This window comes from Pan troglodytes, chromosome 13, assembly GCF_028858775.2.
Source record: "Pan troglodytes isolate AG18354 chromosome 13, NHGRI_mPanTro3-v2.0_pri, whole genome shotgun sequence".
Taxonomy (NCBI): domain Eukaryota; kingdom Metazoa; phylum Chordata; class Mammalia; order Primates; family Hominidae; genus Pan; species Pan troglodytes.
The window spans coordinates 107,664,380-107,684,366 of record NC_072411.2 but is presented as its reverse complement, the minus strand read 5'-3'; the positions used below and the strand labels follow the sequence as shown (position 1 = coordinate 107,684,366).

General features: G+C 38.9%; 1 protein-coding gene across 11 annotated transcripts in view; it reads right to left on the bottom strand.

Moving 5' to 3' along the window:
• PARD3B (par-3 family cell polarity regulator beta) overlaps positions 1–19,987 on the bottom strand; it is a 1,071,110-nt gene that overhangs the window by 161,395 nt on the left and 889,728 nt on the right. The window lies entirely within an intron of this gene.

Here is a 19,987-nt window from a genome sequence, read left to right as displayed (position 1 = left end):
AGTATTTCTTCCTTTAAGCCCTGCCTGAGCATTTCTCTTTCAGTTAAGGAACTAATGATGACTATTCAACTGCTGAAAGAAGAAAGACACCTTAAACTAATGATTCGCCACCGATAGAACCCAGGCCAGCAGCATGAGTATCATTCGGCAGCTTGTTAGAAATGCAAATTGTAGGGTCCCACCCCAGACCTACTGAATCAGAAACTCTGTGGGTGCGGTCCAAGGTTTCTGTGGTTTAACAAGTTCTCCAGGTGATTCTGATGCGTGCTCAAATCTGAGAACAATTATCTAGGACCATTAAAAGTTGACCAAGGAGCAAACATTTATCACATTAATAAGGCACCTCATAGCCCTGAAAATAAGTGCTAGGGAAATAGGTTAGGTCTCTGGGAGGTAGAGGGTGCATGTCCCTGGACAGCTGGAGAACCATGGGTAAGCTGAAATGTGGTGCTGAAATAATAGGGGACCTTTTCTACATGGCAGTCCGTGCTAGGGAATACCTCTTGGTTCAATGAAGGGAAGAAAGGTGCCAGGCAGACTGACTCACCCATTTACTAAGCCTCTGCTCTTTATCCTCTTGCTTGGTGTTGGTAAGAGGACCTTCTTTCACTTCTTCACACATGCCAAGTTCCTTTCCACATCAGGGCATCCCCCATGCTGCTCCTCTGCCCAGAATGCCTTTCATGCCTCTTTCAGCACCCAAATTCTCATGGCTACTCACTCTTTGAATCTCAACTTAAATGTCGCTTTCTCAGTGACTTCTTTCTTGATCTTCCACAGTGTCAAATATGTTTATGACACTCTACTTGTAACTACACACTTAATATTTGTCTCCTCTTGTAGGTCTTAAGTTCCATGAAAGTAAGGACTGTGTCTAAATCTCACTCAATAAATATCTGTTGAATGGAGATTCATTAATTTAATAAATGTTATGGAAATCAAATGAGTGTTAAAGAACCTTGTTTCCTAAGCCCTGGACTGGAGGCTAAGCTGGTTCAGAATACATCATCAGTGGTTTCTGTAGCCTCCTCTTCTTACATTGTTAGATTTTTTTATTCTCCAGATCCTCTATTTGATGGGTCAAATAAAGGGTACTTCAACCAATAGTGGTAGAAAAGTGAGGAAAAAATGGCTACAACTTGCTGATCACACAATAGGAAGAACCAGTCACTGTGCTTCAGGTTTGCCATGCATTAACTCATTCAGGCCTCTGTGAATTTTATGAGATATGGTATCACCTTCATTCTGGAGGCAAAGAGAGGCTCAAAGATGTTACATTGTATGGACAACGATCACAGCAGCTGTGGAGTTAGGATTTATACCTAGGATTTATGCCCAGCTTCAAACTCTATGTTAATGACCACTAGGAGAAAGATGATAACCTCAAGAGAAGTAATGAATTAGAAAGTTAAATGTTGCTCAAGAGACATCATATTGCATGTAAAGTACCTCAATGCTGGGCATATATTAAATATACAATGAATACTATTATTGACTATCATCATTATCATCATCATCATCACTATCAACATCCTTAGTCTTGATAATCCTCATATTATGTTTCTAGATCCTGAAACTCACATCTGAGCAAATTCTGGGCATCCTTTATCTGATATAGTTTAGAGAAATACCCTCTCAGAAAAAAAATGACCCAATAGGAAATTTATGAACTGCATATCCTCAAAGCTGCATTTAGACTCAAATGATCTGAAAATTACTACTGAAGTCTATTGCTTTACATTTTAAATGTTTTCTAGTGAATTAGTTTTGAGACTTGGAAATTGCAGAGACTCAAAAAAGTTGTTTTCCAGATTCTAAACTGGAATTAAGCACATCCAAGTCTTCTGGTACTGTAATGGTCCTAGTTTCTGAAACACTTAGATCTAGTTCTGCCTGTCTTTCTCGGCATTTCTCAGTTTTCACTCACATAAGTACAAATTTGTAAGATCCATGCCATCTTTCACCAACACTGGCCTCACTGCCAGGAGAAAGAAGCTGGAACAAGGCTGCAGTGAGTGCAAAGCAGTGGCAAACATTCAGGAAAACAAACGAGACAAAGGTCTGAAGTTGACCACCACCAGATTAGCTATTTTCTGTGGTGAACACTGAGACATGAGCCACGAGAGAAGGAAGCAAACCCATCCTTCCTGTTGCTAAACGTGGTCACTGAAATGGTGAGGAGGGCCAACAGGTCTCTGAGAGGGAGCCTGATGGGAAGAGGCAGCCTTCAGGAATGTGACTGATGGAAGGTTCATGAGACCAAGGCCCAGGAGCACAACAGTGATTGTAGGGCCTCAACAAGAAAGATCAACAGGCAAAAATGTAATGCTAATCACTAACCTTTTCAGTGTTTCCAAAATCAGTGTATATTCAAATTCAAATTGAAAGTAATTTAAAAGTGTCTATCATGTACCAGGCCCTATTCATGTTATTTTCATATATATTAATTTCTTTTTATCCTTCTAACAACAAAGTCTGTTAACCATATATTGTTGTCAACACTTAACATTAAAAAAAAGATAAGGGTTTCTATTTTTGGCGATGGTGGAAGAATTTGTTGCATTCTTACTCTCATGAGAATAATCAAAAAAGCTGGATAAACTTAAAAAAAAAGAAAACCTAAAAACTACTTGAAGGCATTGGAGAACTCCCAAGACAGCTAGGACTTGGGAGGCCAAGACTGATTCTAAAAAGTAGGTAGGTAAGCACACTGAACTGAGCCCAATATTCTGTGGCGTTTTTTCTCTCCAAGTCATTTGCTAATTCACAAGTGGCACAGAATCAAATGCTAAGAAAATGAGCAGAGTGCAGTGGCAAAGAGACTTGGAGGCTGAGCAGAGATTCTGACATTCTCACAGGGATGGGAAGATAGGAATTGGAGTTGAGAACCTGCTAAGGAAGAAGGGACTCGTAAACAACACAGACTCTCAGTTAGAATCACAGAAAGGTTACCCTCTAGGAGTAAGAGTAAACTAATACACTACCCCTCACATAACTAAAATCCAGCTTCTAGTCATCTCAATCAAAGACTGCATTAAGGCAATGTGTCCCTTAATGAGACATATTATTAAATACATCTTCTCTGAAGAAAGGTATCATCAGCCTGAGATTTCTACAGCTTTTCAAGGACTGTGTCTAGCATTTGATCAAAAATATGCATACCAGGAGATAAGACCAAATGACTAAAGTGAAGAAGAAAATCAAACAATATGAACAGACCCACAGTTCAGATAGTGACATTATTCAGATAGTGACATTATTAGACATGGTTCTTAAAATAACTGCAATTAATTTATTCAAGAAAAAAGATAATATGATGGAGAATTTCATCAGAGAAGTAGCATCTCAGGGTAAAACAAACAAATAGACACCTAAAACTGAAAATTTCAATAACTAAAATTAAGTGCTCAACAGAAGGGCTTAATAGAAGACTGGACACAGCACACAGGCAAGAGTAGTAAATCAGAAGACAGAGAACTCAAAAACCAGACTGCATCACAGAGAGAAAACCAGAAACGAACAGAGAGCAAGACGCATGTACAGAAAGGTCAAATATTTTTGTTTTATTGGATCCCAGAAGGAAGGGAGAGAGAGAGAAAGACAGAAGAAAATGGAAGACGAGGAGGAAGAGAAGAGGAAGAAGAGGAGAGGAAGAGGAGGAGGAGGGAATAGAAACAATTCTGAAGAGGTGTGACCAGCTGAGAATTTTTCAAAGATGATGAAGAACACTAAAGCACAGATTTAAGAAGCTCTGCAAATCCTAATCAGGTTTAAACATACCTCCCTGCCAACACACGCTCACAGACACATCACAGTAAAACTGCTGAAAACCAAGACAAAAAGGAAAAAATTTAAAGCAGTCAAAGAAAAATGATACATTACAGGTTGAGTATCCCTTATCTGAAAAGTCTGGGACCAGAAGTGTTCTGGATTTTGGATGTGTTTGGATTTTAGAATATTTGCATTATATACTTATTGTTTGAGCATTCCAAATCTAAAAATCCAAAATCCAAAGTGCTCCAACGAGCATTTCATTTGAACATAATGTCAGTGCTCAAAAAGTTTCAGATTTCAGAAAATTTAGGATTATGGATTTTCAGATTTGGAATGTTCAACCTGTATCTTCAAAGGAGTAACAGTTGTCTGACAACAAACTTTGATAAAAACATTGAAAGTTAGAAAACAATGGAATGATATCTTTACTATATTAAAAGAAGAAAAAAATCACTGGCAGTTACATACCTAGAGAAAATATCCTTAAAAATAAAGATGAAATAAAACTGTTTTAAAACAAATAAAAACAGAGAATTTGCCACATTACAAAAATACTAAAGGAAATAAGGAAAAAAGGAAGAGTATTCTGGGAAACACAGATATTCAGAAAGAAACAAAGAGAAAAAGCAACAGTTAAAATAAATGCTTACCATATAAACAGTAATTACAGTGTATTGTTTGGTTCAAAACATCTGTAGATTTAAGATACATGAAAACATAGCCTAAAATCTACAAGATTGACAAAAAAAGGAGAAAGTAAAAATTATAAATATCAGGAATGAAACAGAGGATATCACTACAGAATATGCAGATCAATAAGATACTAACAATATCAGATCAATAGGAAAATAAGGGAATACAACAAACAATTCTACACACATACATTTGATAACTTAAAATGGACCAACTCCTAGAAAAGTAAACACTCCCACAACTCATACAACATGATATAATTTGAATAGCGTTACAGTTATCAAGGACATTGAATTCATAATTAAAAACCTCATAAAAAAGAACTCTCCAGGCTCAGATGATTTCACTGGAAAATTCTAACAAATGTTTAAAGAAAAATTAACATGAGTTCTACACAATCCTTTCCAGAAAAAGAAGGGGAGGTAATACTTTCCTTACACATTCAATGAAGACAGCAATAAATATTAGCAAATGAATTAAATATATATAATTATTAAACGATTTATTAAATTTATTAAATTTATGATAAATTATTTCATAATACAATATTAAATTGATTATTCAATTTAATATTTATTAAATTATATTTAACTGAGTATTTATTAAATGATTATATTTAATACAATTAAAATTAAATAATATATAAAATAGTTACATACTATGACTACATTTAATTATATACTATGACTAGAAATAATTATATACTATAATAAATGAGTTTTATTCTAGAAATGCAAGGCAGGTTCAATGTTTGAAAAGTGATCAGTGTAAACCAACATGTTAACAGCCTAAACAAAAAAAAAATCACAGGATCATATGAACTGAAGTGGAAAAAGCATTTGACAAAATTCATGCTCATTTATGATAAAACCTCTCAGAAAACCAGGAATGAAGAGAAACTTCTTCAACTTGATAAAGACAGCTACAAAAAACTTATAGCTAACAGTACACTCAACAGTGAGAAGGAATGTTTTCTTTCAGGAAAATGTCAAGAAAGTTCATTTTTACCACTGTGGCTCAACATAGTACTGGAGGTTCTAGCCAGCACAATGAGGCAAGAAAAGGAAATAAAAAGCATACAGATAAGAATGGAAGACATACAACATATGTTCACACAAAAGCATGTAGGTGACTGTTTATAGCAACTCTGTTTGTAATAGCTATAAACTGGAAACAACCAAAATATCCAGGAACAGATGAATGATTAAGCAAATGGTACATCCATAGCATGATTAAGCAATGGTACATCCATACCATGGGTTAACCATATCCAATATGATTAAGCAAATAGTGCATCCATACATGGGTTACTACTCAGAAGTAAGAAGAAATGAACTAGTGATACCCACAAAACTTGGATGGATCTCCAGGGTGTGAAAAAAGCCACATGCTTCAAAAGGTCACATGCTACCCCATTTATGTGATTCCATTTAGGTAACATTCTAGAAATGACAGAATTATGGACAGAAAACAGATGAGGGATTGCCAAGAGTTAGGGATGGGGAAAGGTGTGTGACTATAAAGGAGTAGTATGAGGGATGTCTTTGTGGTGATGAAAATAGTTCTATATCTTGACTGCAAAAATGGTTACGTGGATCTACCTGTGTGACAAAATGGCACAGAACTATGCACATGCATTGTACCAATGTCACATTCCTGGTTTTGATATTGTACTACGATTATGTAAGATGTAACCACTGGAGAAAATTGGGTGAAGGGTACAAGGAACTTCTCAATATTTTATCTGCAACTTCTGACTTTAGAAAAATTTCAAAATAAAAAGTTAAAAATAACTATATAACTATATATAACTATGACTATATAATAATTATAACTATATGGTTACAGAAAATGTAAAGAAAAATATATGAAGTTATTTGATAAGAACTGTCATCCAAATGGAAAAAAAAAATCTACTACAGTTGAGAATTAAGAACATTTTGTAATTCCCTACCCAACTTCAAGTTCACTAACAGGGAATGAATTGCAATCTTAATGACAAAATGGTGTAAATGCTCACATATCAGCATATATTACATTAGCTTAAACTTAAATGGTGCTTATTAACTGCCAGCTGCTGTTTTTCTGTTTACATATATGAACTCATATATGTAATCTGTCCTTTGGAATCTGTTCTTAGCATCAGCAAAGATTGTATAATGAAAAGGTATGTGGCTTAGCCTAAGAGATTAATGCAAATCCTTGTAATAACACTCTGATGTAGGTACTACGATTATGCTCATTTTACAGATGTGGAAACTGAGCCAGAGAGATGGTAATAATTTCCGCAAAGTCACACAACTATACTGAGTGGCAGAGCCAGGTTTTAAATCAAGAAGGTTTGGCTTTAGAATCTATGGCCTTAACTGCTAAGCTGTCTCTTATATACAGATTTTCCTTTATTGTCTTCCTTTGTTCTATCTCCTGGCTCTTAAACCACAGTGTAAATAATAAATAATATAAATGTTGTATATAATATCATACACACTTTGCTTAAAGGGTAGTTTAAGGGATTTTCAAGGGTAATTTTGACTGTGAGCTATTCTTATCTTGTGTTTGACTTTAAAGACTAACCTTCCCTGTAAGATGTGACTACACCTTAAGCTCTTGGTGTTAAGTGTGCGTGTGACCTGACTGGCATTTTTGGGGCTTGGTTTTTCGTGAATAAATCAGTAGAGGGCATAGTATATGGATATCCTGTCAGGTTTTCCTCTAAGAATGAGCATGGCTTGAGCCTAGGCCCCCTACTGAACTTGACATAGAAAATCTTCTACATCTACATGGAAGAGAATATCCTTCTTAGTGTGGTATACAGAAGTCTTGACAATTTGGAGAGTGAGAGGCTGAGTAATGGCCAAGTTTGGGAAAATCCAGAGTGCTTGCTCAGGATTGACTGAAGTCTGTGCAAAACAATGGCTCCTGAATTCCATTTCTGGATGGGTTCATATCAATCCTCAGTCAGCTTTCCAGAAGAGAGGATATTTCACAGCATATAAATATTAAAATGTCTCCTTAAAGTGTTGGATAATTATGAGTATACCATTAAAACTATCTTTTTCATCCCACTGATTATTTATTGTTTGAAAAGATAAATACAGAAAAGCAATTGACCTAACAACGGCCTATTCTTGATTACACTTTGCATTAAATACAAAAATTATAAGGAGGGCACTTTGGAATCTGTCCTTAGCATCAGCAAAGATTGTATAATGAAAAGGTATGTGGCTTAGCCTAAGAGATTAATGCAAAGCACAGGTCACAAGAGGCCTGGAGTAAGTGTGGCAGATCCACACAAATCTAGCACTACTACAGAGAAGTAGGTCAAAGCCCAAGGCTTCTGATATACTTTTGTACCCCGCAGCCTTGAGTAGGGTGCTTTGCACAAAACATACATATAATTTTTTTAATGGGATGAATGAATCAGTTAATGAATGAATAAATGAGGGAGAAAGGGAGGAAGGGAGAAATATCTGGCAGGTCAGCAGCAGCATGCATGCTATTTGCACATGCTTAGTAGTTTCCAACATTTTTGACTGCAATCTACTCTGAGAAATGCATTTTGCATCATGTCCCAATACTCAGCTATACACATACCCTATGTCCACATTTTACATACATGTACAACTGCAACAAAAATACAAAACAATGCTTAATTACTTACAGTATATGTAATGCTCTTTCTTTTTCCTTTATATTCTGTTAACAAATATTCATTGATCACACTACATTGATTTTAAGATGTACTAATAGGGTATAACATGAAGTTTGAAAAACCTTAGCATGGCTGGAAGCTCATGCATGAGTTTTGGAGTAAGACTTGGGTTGAAACCTTAGCTCTGCCGACTTATTATCTGTGTCACCATAGGTAAGTTTCATAATTTCTCAGAGCCTCTAGTTTTTCATCGGTGAAATAGATTCCTACTCCACAGGATTTCTGTCATCTTTCTAAAGCACACATCTGAACATGCCAACCCTACTTTAAGCGTTCCCCATTGCCTTGGGCTAAAGTCTAAATGTTTTATCTTAGATTATCTGGCCTTTAACAACATGGCCTGTGCTAACTTTCATCTCTGGCCTCCAGCTGGCCCTGACTTACACTCTACACTCCAGCTCTTCTAATATATGTGGTTTCCTAAATGTACCATATTTTTCTCTGTGGGCCTTTGTGCATGCCCTTATACCCACTCAGTTTCTAGTTCTTCTTTAGGTCATAATATGGATTCCTTCAAGGAGCCAGATCTGCATTCAAGCATCTCTGGCTCACCCTTATCATATCATAGCATAACACTGTTATTATTCCAGATTGTCAGCTGCATCTCTCTGGAGGGCAAGAAACTCTGGATTCTGTGCCATTCTCTTTGTGTTATTTTACGTCGAAGTGAAGAAATTCTGTATATACCTTCCAACCTCTTCTTAGTAAACAGAATTAGTTAGATGAATATATCCTAAGGATCAGGTCATTTGTTTGAAAAGCATCCCGGTCAATGCTTAAATGCTTAAATGACAGCTTTAATAAATCAGGGTAACCCTTTGGCAAACATTCCTCAAACATGCCCATTTACCCCCAGTGGTTGAGGATGGGGGGAAGGGGCCTTGAAAATGGATGGTCACTGAGTACAAACCCTCTTTGCCTAGCTCATGCATAATAAAGGAGGAGATTGTCTACATCTGTCACCCCTGGACACTGACAATTTAGGCAGATATAACTAGTATAGTCCCAAGGGTAGGGCTCTCAGACGACGGGAAAAAAATTAATGAGAACATCAAGTTTTAAAGAGATGGGATGGAGGAAAGTAGAGTTAATGGTATATCAGTTACTATTAGCATTTATCTGGTCACAGAGATTCTTTCATTAAGAGATTTCTCATTATTGTTTAAAAGTCACTTAAAAATTGATGGTAATATGTTCTAAGAAAAAAAATCTGATTGCTTTGTTCAATTGATGAGTTAACTCTCTATGGAAATGGCATTTATCACTGGGATTCCCACATTGAAATGTGATCACTTTTGTTCACTTGTAAAAACTAAAAACAAATCTCTAAGTAATCTACTGTATTCACTGTTCAAGTCCCTACACACAGCCACACGAAGTCATGAGTCAGAGGTGACAGACAAAATGCTATAAAACTAAAATAAAATTAACTGGAAAACTCACTAGAGAGAAAGAGACTGGGGACAAACACGAACAGAGGTATGAGCTGTACATGACAATGCTATGGCTCAATGAAATGCTGAATCTCTGAAATTAACAAACTGTTGTGACAAAGAGATATCAACTATCCTACATTGCCCCAGTGATACAAGATATGTTCACATCCAGCTGTTCACACAGCTACAAAGCTTCCTGTTAATGCTTTTTCTATCCCTCATTGCCCTTATTTTAGAATTCCCAAAGCACATGCTTTTTCAGTGGTCATGAAAATTAGGAATGTATGTCCCCCAGTTGCCTCTAGGAGTTATTTAGACAGAGCGGTGGAAGGGAGGTGGGGATGGTTAATGGGTACAAAGAAATAGTTAGAAAGAATAAGCAAGACCTAGTATTTGATAGCACAACAGGGTGACTCTAGTCAATATTAATTTAATTGTACATTTAAAAATACCTAAAAGAGTATAATTGGATTGTTTGCAACACAAAGGGTAAATGGTTAAGGGATGGAGATCCCATTTTCCATGATGTGATTATTATGCATTGTATGCCTGTATCAAAATATCTCATGCACCCCATAAATACATACATATATACCTATTACATAATCACAAAAATTAAAAATAAAAAATGTAAAACAAGTTGTTCAGGCTGAAATATTTCTGCCTTAGCTATAAAAGAGGGTCTACATAATAAGGATAGCCTCTCACAGGGAGTTAATAAGAATACATTTGACGAAAGTACTATATACTATGAATCTATAACTTTTGCATTATTAAAGGGAACTGAAAAAAAAGAGAAAAGACATCTAAAGGTAATCTATTTGTGGTGGATTCCATAGAGTGGCTCCCTAAAAGCCACTCACTACTCACTTCTCTCTTGACTTTGTTTACTGGAAAGTTGAAGTTCTATTTTCAACACCTTTTTGCCACTAGAGTAAATCTTTTAATACATTTTTTGCCAATGAGAAGTTGTTGGAGTCTACTGGGGAATCTTTTCAAAGGGATGAACTTGACTAGCACATTCCATTGGCCATTTGCCCCTTTCTCCTTTCTCCCTGGAAGGTGGACATGAAACTTAGAGTGGCTACGGCCATCTTGGAATCATGATGCAACATGAAGAAGAGGCTTTACCACTGGGAAAGGCAAGAGAGGAAGAGGAAAAAAGGCCATCTAAATTCCTTAATGGGCAAGACACATGTGTATCAGCTGAGTTTTCTGTTGTTTACAGTCAAACAGGATCTGACTTGACACTGTTGTTATTGACAGCTCTTCTGGGACCCATAGAAATTGGACTAGTCTGTTCTGTGGATGATTGTTAAGCCTGACTCAGAACCAAATGGACAATCAAGTGACATGGTAGGATATTGCCTTAGTTCCGATGATGAGCTTAGGGATATCTAATGAGTTATGGTTTGTAACAAACAATTGCCAAAGTAGCTCAGTGTGTAATGAATGCTCTCTTCACTTATGCAGATGATATGACTGATCTAACAGAATCTGCACTGTTGGGCTGGGTGCAGTGGCTCATGCCTGTAATCCCAGCACTTTGGGAGGCCGAGGCTGGCTGATCACCTGAGGTCAGGAGTTCGAGACCAGCCTGGCCAACATAATGAAACCCTGTCTCTGCTAAAAATACAAAAAAATTAGCCGGACGTGGTGGCAGGCGCCTGTAATCCCAGCTACTCAGGAGGCTGAGGCAGGAGAATTACTTGAACCTGGGAGGCAGAGGTTGCAGTGAGCTGAGATCATGCCATTGCACTCCAGCCCAGGCAACAGTGTGAGACTCCACCTCAAAAAAAAAAAAAAAAAAAAAAGAATCTGCACTTAAATTTTTAAAGTTTTCTTGCCTTTCATCTCCTCACTTGCTTTTCTGTTTCTACTTTTTCTTTCTGATGATTGCAATACACTGGCAGGAGTTGAGGCTGGAGCTAGGAATTAACCATTAAATATGGGACCCTGGAACAGATGGACTCCAACAGGTTCCCAAACCTATTATTTTAAATGGTCAACAGCTAGATACAATCAATAACCTTCCTCAATAGTTATATTTAGTTCAATAATCTTCTCAATATATATACCAATAATATGTAATACAGTCTGATAATATATAGTCCAATAATCTTCCTAAATATAGTTGACATTTATTGAGCCTAACACTGAAATGATTTCATTTAATCCACGAATAAACCAGACAAGAGCAGATACACTCATGTCCTCATTTTACAGTGAGAAATCAGGCTTTGAAAAATTAATACATTTGAACCAAGGCCCTGGAAAGATAAATCTATAGTCTCAGGTCTTTCTCACACTGAATGCACTTAACAATTTCATGATTTTTACAACATATCCCACATACACCTCTATTCTAATGGAACATATTATATTGTAATTATTTGTTTATGAGATAGTTTTGGCTATCAGACTGAGTTCCTTGAGAGTCAGATTGCTTCTAAACTTCTTTGTGTGACCTCTGGAACACAACAGATGCTCAATAAAAGTTTTCTGCAAAATTAGTGGATACTTGCTGGAAAACAAAAGCTGCTTAACTGGAGCATTCAGGAGCTGTGCGCTGTCTGCCACTTCAATTTTACAGCTGCCATATATCAGTTACTAAGTAAGTATTTAGTAAGCAAATACTAAGTGCCTCTAAGTGCCTGGTATTACATCAGCTCACAGAAAGTGTTATTTTGCATAATTAAGTCTAAATGGACACATTATTTACGAAAATTAGAGGAAAAATAAAGGGGGCCAGGCGCGGTGGCTTATGCCTGTAATCCCAGCGCTTTGGGAGGCCTAGGCGGGCGGATCACCTGAGGTCAGGAGTTCGAGACCAGCCTGGCCAACATGATGAAACCCTGCCTCTACTAAAAATGCAAAAAATTAGCCGGGCGTGGTGGCGGGCACCTGTAATCCCAGCTACTCGGGAGGCTGAGGCAGGAGAATCACTTGAACCTGGGAGGTGGAGGTAGCAGTGAGCTGAGATCGCGCCACTGCATTCCAGCCTGGGCAACAAGAGGGAAACCCTGTCTCCAAACAAAAAAAAAAGCGGTCTCTAAGATTCATCAAGAGCAAATAGTTTCCCACACTTTTTTTTTTTTTTTTTTGAGATGGAGTTTCGCTCTTGTTGCCCAGGCTGGAGTGCAATGGCACAATCTTGGCTGACTGCAACCTGCGCCTCCCGGGTTCAAGTGATTCTCCTGCCTCAGCCTCCCAAGTAGCTGGGATTACAGGCATGGGCCACCACGCCCAGCTAATTTTGTATTTTTAGTAGAGATGGGGTTTCTCCATGTTGGTCAGGCTGGTCTCGAACTCCTGACCTCAGGTGATCTACCCGCCTCGGCCTCCCAAAGTGCTAGGATTACAGGCTTGAGCCACAGCACCCAACCGTAATTCCTTTTCTTGTTAGGGTTACCAGAGTGGTAAATCAATGGATTTTCACAAACATGGTGCACCTCGTTATCACTAAGATAAGTTCAGATGAACTGGAAAATGCAGACTAGATAATAGCAGACTAGATTAATAGCTAACTGAAGATCCCAAAGAGTGTTGATTAATGGAGGTCTCAAGTGATGAGATGCTGGGATTGTATTTGACATTGATCAACGATCTTATCAATGACATGGAGGAGCCCACAATGATTAAATATGAGGCTGGTAAAATCTAGGGAATAACAAATACATTGGAGTACAAAAATCAATACTTTAAAATATCTTTATTGGCTACAACAATGGGCTAAACCTAACAAGTAAATATTCAACTTGGATAAAGAGACTATCCCATATTTTAAAAAGTTATTGTACCAATAAAGGATTTTGTAAATTTATTGGGGAATCTTGTTTGATAGCAACTTAAGTGAAAAAAAAACAAACATTTAGTTAAAAAGTGCAATATAAGCTAATAATGACAATGGACATAAAAGCTTAGGCCACATTAATAAGTGTAAAGGATTAAAATCAAAGGATACCCAGAGTCCCACTGACTTCTGTGATTTTCTGACTATATCTGAAATATGGTACCCAGTTCTGCATGCCATGCCCAACAAAGCAATCATAAACTCAATAGACTTTAGTGTACACATTCCCCAAATGGCTGCCAAGAGGGCTGAAGGTGTGAATTATAATTTAAGAAGGGGCTAAAACAGCTGGGGGAGTTTATGCTGAAGAAATGATTATACAAGAAACTTCTCAAGGTCATTTGCTGTGTTTTCTACATCCTTCTTAAGGCCAGTGCTAAGCACAGAGCCTGGCCATATGTTTAGAGTTCATAAATGTTTGTTAGTGAAGGTGGTCATAGCAGTCACTTTAAATATCTAAAAGGCTGTTAATGAGGCTTAGATGCTGTGTCCAGGTAGCTCAACCCAAGATCCCTGGTAAAAGCTACACGGAGACAGTGTTTGGGTGGGTAAAAAGTGGGCATTTCTACATCAACTAGAGTGATCTAAAAGAAAAAGGATGCCTCATGAATTATGTCACTGAAGTATGCCAATGTCAGTTAGGTGACATTCATGAGGCAGTTCATGGAGAAGATGCCTCTGATGAGTGGGACTTGAGGCTTGACCACTGAAGGTGCTAGCCAACTTTAAGATACTGTTAAATCAGCCGGGTGCGGTGGCTCACGCCCATAATCCTAGCACTTTGGGAGGCCCAGGTGGGAAGATCATGAGGTCAGGAGTTCAAGACCAGCCTGGCCAAAATGGTGAAACCCCGTCTCTACTAAAAATACAAAAAATTAGCTGGGTTTGGTGGTACACATGGGTAATCCCAGCTACTCGGGAGGCTGAGGCAAGGGAATCGCTTGAATCCAGGAGGTGGAGGTTGCAGTGAGCCAAGATTGCGCCATTGCACTCCAGCCTGGGCAACAAGAGTGAAGCTCCATCTCAAGAAAAAAAAGAAAGATCCTGTTAAACCATTCATTCATTATTCCAAAAATATTTATTGAGGACAGACTGCCCCAGGAACTGAGGAGACAGGGTGAGCAAAAGCAGGATAGGTCCCTACCACCCTGAAGCCTGAAGCTGAGACCAGTGGTCTCCAAAATGGGCTGTATAAACCCCATTTGAGGGAGGAAGAAAATATCAGAACCACTACTCATGTTACAATTTGTTAAAGTCTCATTTTAAAATTAATTTCTCTATTTGGTATATGTCTTCTATGTAATATATTAGTAGGGTAAATTACTATATATCAGTTAGAAACAAATGCCCACATTTTTAGAGGTTAACACCCGAAAGCAATTTTTTTCTTTTACTGATAGTGTGTGCAATCAAACCCATTTGGCAACCTCTAGAAATGAACGTCAAATTGTCACACAAACTAATGCAAAACTGCATTTGTGCTGTGTGCCACACATACCTTCTAGCCCCCTATTTGGAACTGTTTTGTCCTCATCCAGACATAAAGTTTTCATGTTCATACACTGTGGGAGCCCTTTCAATGCTGGCATTGTCGTGGAAAACTAACACATTGTAAACCTGAGTAATTGTCAGGCTTTGAGGGCAGGATTTAACCCATGCTACGTTCAAATCCTGGAAGAACCAGCATTGTGAAAATCCAGTCACGTGTCTCTGTCCTGGTGGTAGAAATTTTTTTTTAACCACTGTCATTTAAAGATGAATCTTTTATAAGGCAATTTTTTTTTCTAAGATGGACTGAAGGCTCAGGGCCAACCTTTGAGAAGCAAGTAGGTATGAGACCGAAGTCGCCTCTATTAGAAAGCTACTATGGACCACATACACACGATCTGTTCCTATGTGACAGAGATATATGGACAAATAGGGTATGTTTCATATGGAGATAGAAAAAAATGCAAAATGTAAAATCATATTTAACCATCACAGGATGCCAGGCTATATTATAATCTTCCCTTTTACAAATAAGTAGATGAGGATAAACCGCCTATGCTATTAAACAGCCTATTGAATTCCAGGATTATATCTCACGTTAAAACCCTCAGTGAGTTCTTCCCCTCAGCGAGCTCTTCTCCAACCCAAACCCTGCCCCACCTCCCTCAGGATAGAGTCCAAACTCTTCGTCAAGGCCGGTCAACCTCTCTCATCTGCCTTTGGTCAGCTCTGAGGCCATCCCATGTTCTCTCTTTCCATTTACCCCTCCCACCAGGTTTCTATTTTACTGAGAGTCTTTCAGTCCCCCTAACACATCGTGCTTCCTCTCCCCTCTGTTTTCACCCTTGCTGCCTGGCCCCAAACAGTACCCTGCACTTACCCTTCGGTTGCACTTTCCACACTGTGTTCTCACTGCATGTTTAGGTCTTTGTATTGCCATTGGATCCTAACATCCATAATGAAGGCAGCATAGTCATCTTCCTCCCAGTTCCCTGGTGAGTCCAGTACTGAACTCAGGCCCTGACCCTTAGTGGATACTCAATAAGTATTTGTTGAATTAAATGCATGAAAATAAAAAATGGCATCTTGGATAAGTCATGCAGCTCATGCAGCAGTATTTGGAAGTGGACCGGACCCATATCAGCTTCATTCCCATACCCATGATTTAATCTGCCATTATATGTTGGGAGCCCAGATGGATGCTTCTTTACTTATCCAGGTACTAATTTCCTTAATATGGTTTGGATCTGTGTCCCTGCCTAAATTTCATGTCAAATTGTAATCCCCAGTGTTGGAAGTGGGGCCTGGTGGGAGATGATTGGATCATGGGGGTGGATTTCCCCACTGGTACTGTTTTTGTAATGGTGAGTGAGTTCTCGTGAGATCCGGCCGTTTAGAAGTGTGTAGCACCTCCCTCCTCTCTGTCTTGCTCCTGCCCCTGCCATGTAAGACCTGCCTGCTTCCCCTTTGCCTTCTGCCACGATTGAAAGTTTGTGGATGCCTCCTGAGAAGCTGAGCTGATGCCAGCATCATGCTTCCTGGACAGCCTGCAGAACTGTGAGCCAATTAAACCTCTTTTCTTTGTAAATTACCCAGTCACAGGTATCTCATTATAGCAGTGCGAGAATGGACTAATACATTCCTCAAGCAGGAAATGAGAGTGTGGGTCTATATCATAGTGTGGGGTAGGGAAAAGAAGACTGTAGAACAGAGAGATCTAGGATAAAGTCCTGATTCCATGCTGTGTGACCTTGGGCAAGTCACTCATCTTCTCTGGGCCCCAGTTTCTGCAGTAATCATATGAGAAGGTCACTCTAGACAGTCTCTGAATTCTCTTGTTAGCTCTGAAATACTGTCACAGAAGGAACTTCAAAGCTGCAACTTTTCCATTCTATAACTCTGCTCTCTCTTTGTCACCAAGAGCTCACTCCTTAAGTTCTCACCTCTTAATCAATTCTCTTCTCATTATAATTCTCCCTCTGGTCCTACTTAGCTACTAAAACTGTTCTCTCTAAATTAACTGATGACCTTTTAGTGGCCAAATCTAAAGCCCTCTTTTTAGTCCTTATTCCACTGAGCTCTCTGAAGCATTTGAAAGCCTCATGTCTGTGATATCTGCTAAACATCTTTGTCTTTGTTTTAAGTTAAAGTTTTGGGCTGCTTCTTATACTCTCCTGTCTCCAATGCCACTCTCTTATTTCAAGCTTCTGTCCTCATTTACTACTGTAATCATCTCTTACTCTGTCTCTTAGTCTAAGCATCTTCTTCTTTGTCTGCCATCAAGTTGGAAGAGCTATTTTCCCAAAACACAAATCCATCAGCTCATTCCCCAATTATGACGCTTTAGTGGCTCCCATTGTCTACGGGATTGGCAAATACATCAAAACCCACTACACACTTGCTACCACGCATCATTCTGGAGTCCAGGAAAAATACCCTTATTCAGGCATAACTTCAGAACCCTTCTTTTTTGTTTTGAGACAGGATCTTTCTCTGTCACCCAGGGTGGAGTACAGTGGTACAATCAACAGGTCACTACAGCCTTGGACTCCTGGGCTCAAGCCATCCTCCCACCTCAGCCTCCTGAGTAGGTTGGACTACAGGTGCATACCACCACACCTGGATAGTTAAAAAAAAAACTTTTGTAGAGGCCGGGTATGGTGGCTCATGCCTGTAATCCCAGCATTTTGGGAGGCCAAGGGGGCAGATCACCTGAAGTCAGGAGTTTGAGACCAGCCTGGTCAACGTGGCAAAACCCCGTCTCTACTAAAAATACAAAAAATTAGTCGGGTTGGTGGCTTGTGCCGGTAGTCCCAGCTACTTGGGAAGTGGAGACATGAGAATCACTTGAACCCAGAAGGCAGAGGTTGCAGTGAGCTGGCATCATGCCACTGCACTCCAGCCTGGGTGACAGAGTGAGACTCAAAAACAAAAAAAAAGAAAGAACAATATTTTATAGAGATGGGGTCTTGCTATATTGCTCAGGCTGGTCTCCAACTCCTGGCCTCAAGTGATTCCCCCTTACCCCTGACTCCCAAAGTGCTGGGATTATACTGTGCCTTGCCTCAGGACCTTCATTAACACAGATTTCTGGACAGCCACTACCAATCAATGAGTAGCAGCCTAAGATACAACCCATTAAATCACAAACTGACCCCAGCCTGCTTTGCAGCCACTTTTCCTATCACTTTCCTTCCCACCCATGCTCCGTGTCTGGGTGCTTCTGAGCTCCCCTAACAGGCCTGCTCTTTCAGGCCACTTTGCTCTTGTGCATGCTTAATTATTCTGCAAAGAAAACAATTCTTCCACTGCAATTGCTCCTGTCTTACTAAGCCTTCTAGAGCCAGTTCAAATATCACCTCTGTTTGGAGGACTTTCCTGACTAGCTTAGGCAGAGTTAGAAAGGAAAAACTTCTTTTCCTTCTATTTACAAGACATTGCAATGATCCATTTCTACATGTGTTGGTCCTCTATTCACTAGATTATGACCTCTTCTGGCCTGGGACTGTTTCTTAATCATCTCTCTATCTTCCCTAAAACTTTCTATAGTAGTTAGAACACATTAGGTGTCAAATACATACTTACTAAATGAGTGAAGGAATGAAAAGATGAATGGATGAATGGCATTGCCCTCTAACAGTACGTATGGTAGGTTTAGAATTCGTAGGTTCCTGCTTATGGATACTATTAGGGAAACTGCCATAGCAACTCTTCTTAGACTTATCTGGGCACAGGCATATCAGGGAAGTTCAGAATTTCATTGAAAAAGGAGAGTAATAATAATAGTAACAATGATGATGATAACACCTAACATTAGTGAATGCTTACTATGTGCCAGGACAAAATCGGCTTGCTTGAAGACTTGAAGAACAAGGAGCAGGGCAGTCTTTAAGCATAATTAAAGATAAGAGCAGGATAAAGATAATTCTGAGTATAAAGAGTCACATTTTGATCTGCTATCCAAAAATAGGACAGCGGTGTAAACTCTATTGAAAGCAGCTTTAGATCACTTTTAATATAAAGGAGTCAGAGCCAAAAGTAACACTCTTTTACACATATGTCTGGACTGGGCAGTCAATAATTTTTTAAATATCATTTTATAGTGGCTGCAGTTAAGATTATCATAAGAAACTTATTTTCTGGTCACGTCGACATAGATTAGTTAGTAGAGTTTCCTAAATAGTGTTCCAAAGATCTAGGGGAAACATATGCTTTAGGTGACAAAAATTTGGGGGATGATGCATGCTGGTTGTTGGATGGTCCTCTTAGAAACTCAGAATGCATGTCAGCATATTAGGCATAAGAAGACTGCAATAAGAAAACCCGTTCTTCCCAGGCCCGGCGGCTTACGCCTCAAATCCCAGCACTTTGGGATGCCGAGGTGGGTGGATCATGAGGTCAGGAGTTCAAGACCAGCCTGGTTAAGACAGTGAAACCCTGTCTCTACTAAAAATTCAAAAATTAGCCAGCCGTGGTTGCAGGCATCTGTAATCCCAGCTACTCACTCGGGAGGCTGAGGCAGGAGAAACGCTCAAAACTAGGAGGCGGAGGTTGCGGTTAGCCGCGATCGTACCACTGCACTCCAGCCTGGTCGACAGAGTGAGACTCCGTCTCAAAAAAAAAAAAAAAAAAAAAAAAAAAGGAAAACCTGTTCCTTGTGGCTTACCCTAGAATTCCTAGAATTCCCCATATGTATTTGACTTGTGAATCCTTTTTTATAAAATGCCTCATATTTATTTCCATGGAATTAGTATTGGAAAATACTGGCTTAAGAGGTTCCTATAAACAATCCCTCTGTGTTGGGATTCTAGCTGTGGAATATGCAGAGAGGATTGTTACGAAGACCTATCTAATTTAGGGAAGGTAAGATTGACTATGGTTTGGGTGAGAAGAGACTCATGCCTGGTGTTATTATTTATACGATAAAATTCAATCCTCTATGAAGGCTGGGGAGAAAAATCCAACTCTTAATCAATTCTTTGAATTAGCAGTTTAGTTATTATGGCTATATCACAGTCATAAAAATTTATA